This window comes from Lepus europaeus, chromosome 4 (genome assembly GCF_033115175.1).
Source record: "Lepus europaeus isolate LE1 chromosome 4, mLepTim1.pri, whole genome shotgun sequence".
NCBI classification, from domain to species: Eukaryota; Metazoa; Chordata; class Mammalia; order Lagomorpha; family Leporidae; genus Lepus; species Lepus europaeus.
The window spans coordinates 47,757,549-47,761,066 of record NC_084830.1 but is presented as its reverse complement, the minus strand read 5'-3'; the positions used below and the strand labels follow the sequence as shown (position 1 = coordinate 47,761,066).

Genomic DNA, 3,518 nt, shown 5'->3' with positions numbered 1-3,518 from the left:
GTTTCCAGGGCAACGCGAGGACCCGCCGCGCGTGCCCGCCCCCGCCCTCTCCGCGCATGCGCTCGCCGTTCATGGCGGCCCGAAAAGCCCGCGAGGCCTGCGCGACCCGGGCGCCGAGGGGATCTGGTGAAAAGAAGCGATGCGTCCGCGGGGCCCGGACAACGCGAGGCTTTCCGCGAGGCCGGGGTCCCGAGCTCTCCGACCCTGTGTGACCTCGCGGCGCTTTGCTTTTTTTCCCTTTAAGTGTAATCTGGCTTTCCCTTCTCATCTCCCCCTTCCGGACCCGAGCAGTAACCACAGGCATACTCTCTCGCTCTCTTTTTCACAACTTCTTCGTTTGGGTCTACCTTGTGTTCTGAACGGTCATAAATTTGTTAAAAAAATCTGTGGGGGTCGGAAGGTAACACTGTAAAGGAAAAAAACGACAAATCTGTGGCAAAACTTGTAACCTACCGTAGTCGGCAGGATTCGAACCTGCGCGGGGAGACCCCAATGGATTTCTAGTCCATCGCCTTAACCACTCGGCCACGACTACTGCTGTTGGAGGTTTTAGCAGCGAGAATCTATGTAGACTCAGGCAGCAGCGTCTGCGGGCGTAATACGGTGGTTTGGTTCTAGAGGAAAACATTACTACGCCGGTTTGTCTGATGGCGAATCCATTTAAATATTACGACTCAACTGTTTTAATGATTTTCGCTGTCTGAAGGGCTCAGAACGTATGTTGTCCAGCCCTTTTGATGTGATTACAAACAAGCCCGAGTTCTCGCCCGATCTCTAGAGGGAGCGAGCGAGAGAGCAAGCAAGCGGGCACCGCCGCACACCTGCGGCTTGCACAGTGACGGCGCCGGGTCCCGGAGGGAGCCGGGAGCCGCGGGGCTGCTGGCCCGCCTCCCGGCCTCCTCGCGTGGCCGCCAGTCCACCCCTGCGCCTTTCTCTAGGCGATCGGCTCGCACGAGAAGGCCTCGGCATCAGAAGATTGTCACCTGCAGACTGAAATGACCACGCAGGGTCAGACCAGCGCCGCCCCCCGCCCCCGACCCCGCTGTTGTGAAAGTGATACAAATGCCAGGCTCAGGACTGTCGTTCTTGCAGTAAGTTCTCTCCACGGTCTCCCAGGTGCCTTGCGCTATTTCCAAAGCGGGAGCAAAGAGGCTCGCACCCTTGCAAACTCAGAGGAGAGTTTTAAGAACTTCGTTTCTGTATCCCACGTATCCTGGATGTCCCCGAGGAGCAGCGCGCAGTAGCGCCTAGGAGCGAGCCCACTTCGCATTGGCGTTGTTTAGGAGCCAGGTGTTAGCTACAACCACGGTTAAAAGTTAAATTCTGAAAACGCACACTCTTACATTAAAACAAAAGTGATGCTCCACATTCGCCGCGTGTTGGTTGTGTTGCTACATTTTACTGTTTTTTTTTTTTTTTTTTTTTTTTTTTTTTTTTTAATGCGGCTGAGGTCATTGACGTCTGGTGTAGCTGAATACCGCGCGCATCCCGGGGTTGCTGTGGTGTGTGTGCTCTGCTTCTCATTCGCTGATGCCGCTGCTGCCTTCGGCCATGTGGATTTACACCTGGGAAACTGCAAAGTTGCAGAGGACAGCCTTTCCTCCCTCAGAGCTGGCTGTCGGATATCTACCAGCTGGCACAGCACTGATGTTACCCACAGAGCAACTGTGGATAGTCCTAGAAGGCCACACTCCTCTTTCCTGTATTCTGATGATTGTCCCTCCAGCTTTGTTTTAGAATTCTGGCATTTTGTATGACTTACCAGTCACCATTTTTTTTTTTTTGTTCCCCCGCAACTTGATTGCACCTGGAACTGGCTTCCAGCAGGAAGACATGTAAAAGTTGCCCTCCAAACAGCGGTTCCAGGGGAAGTAAGGTGTAGCTGTCATTAGTTTGACAAGCTTAGCTTAATGATTTTTCCCTAGAAAAGATGAAATCTGAGATAATACATACTAGTAGTTGAAAGAATCTACTTGCGTGCAGATTTGCAACAAGAGACTGTAAAGAGATAAAAGAAAAGTTTCTTTTGTGTGTTGTGTTTGTGTGAATATTAAAAAAAAAATTGGAGTCTATTTCCTCCTCCTCCCATCCCCACCTCCATTTTAATAAATTTTCCATGCATAGATCATTCAGACCTATGGCACTCATATTTGGAGAATTTCATTTACAGCTCATTCAACTCTCTGGTGGGTCTCCTGACTCCCATCATGTTCTCCTTCTGGTTTGCTTCTGACAAAATGAAGTCAAGTTCAGAGTGTGCAAGAAGAAATACCGTGCATCACACAAGTGTGGCACATATGTGTATGCTGGTGGTAAACTGTAAGATAATTGTGCGTTATTAACATCTCCAGACATAGGGAGTGATAGCAGGGCATACTTTAGAGAACTCTGAACTATGGATGTATCCCATGAAGGTGGACAAGGCAGTAGACAACTCTACATTCGTGCAAATCATATTAGTAGATACAATTTTCAAAAACATGTTCTATACATCTTTGGTATTTTCTATTTGTTTTCTAAAGGGAATGATCTTTTTTTTTTTTTTAAATCTCTGTAATTGTTAATGTGCATCAACAATGGTGTGAGTTCTTATCCCCTAAGTCCCAGTCTTTGAAAGCATGCCAAGTATTCGATGTTTCAGAAACAAGAGGCAAGTGCCTCCAGATCATATAACTATTAAACACAGTAGAAGGGGCATACTGCGTATTTTGACATGTAGTATCCACAGGAAGTATTTTAAGGAAGAGGTGTCCCAATTAAGAGCACAGAGCCTCGGCTTTTCCCAGTAACTGAAGAACGCTCTGAGCCTGCCTTCTCCAAAGTGAGTCAGAGGCGGTGAAGCAGCTGGTTCTGTTGTCCTGTGCAGCTCCGGGCCAAGCCCTCGGTTACAAGGTGTTTTATAATCCTCCTGCCTATTCACATAATGAATCGCAAGGCCTCTTTGAATTCCCATGTACTTAGCTTGAATTTTCCCAGCCCGCTTGCTCTCCCCACATGGCGCAGGCCTTCTGAATAAATCCCCACTGCTGGGCAGTGACCTTGGTGTAAGCAAAGGGGGCATCCTCCGGGCCCAGCTGCAAGCTTGTGAGCAGCTGATGCTGAGAAAGAAATGGAGAAGCACTGTGGCAGCCCCGGTCCTTTCAAACAGTCCCTGAGTTAGGCCTCGATGTCGTGTAGGTAAATTCAGTCCAGAACACGCAGACTCTTTATTGGAATTTGTACAGTCATCTCTCACAGCTGTGGAGAGTTTAGACTAATCACAACTCTCACTGGGATACTATCATCTTGGTAATTTGAAAAAGGATCAGGAGCCTGCAGGCTTGGAACATCTTGAGAAAACTCTGGCTCTGAAATACATCATCACATGTGGGGGACACCACTTGCGGCATCATTGCAGAGAGGTTAAGAATGCTGAAATCAAGTATTTCTCTGGCGTGATTTCAAATGGCTGGAGAAATCCGAGAACTTAAAAAAAAAAAAAAAACTGCAAAACAGATTCTTTCCTCTTCCATCAACCC

The 3,518-nt window shown here is 48.4% G+C and overlaps 1 non-coding gene across 1 annotated transcript; it reads right to left on the bottom strand.

Annotated features, from left to right (window-relative positions):
* Nucleotides 1–453: 453 nt before the first annotated feature.
* On the bottom strand, nt 454–535 carry TRNAS-AGA (transfer RNA serine (anticodon AGA)). Its single transcript has one exon. It is a non-coding gene; the product is annotated as a tRNA-Ser (tRNA).
* Between the last annotated feature and the right edge of the window lie 2,983 nt (nt 536–3,518).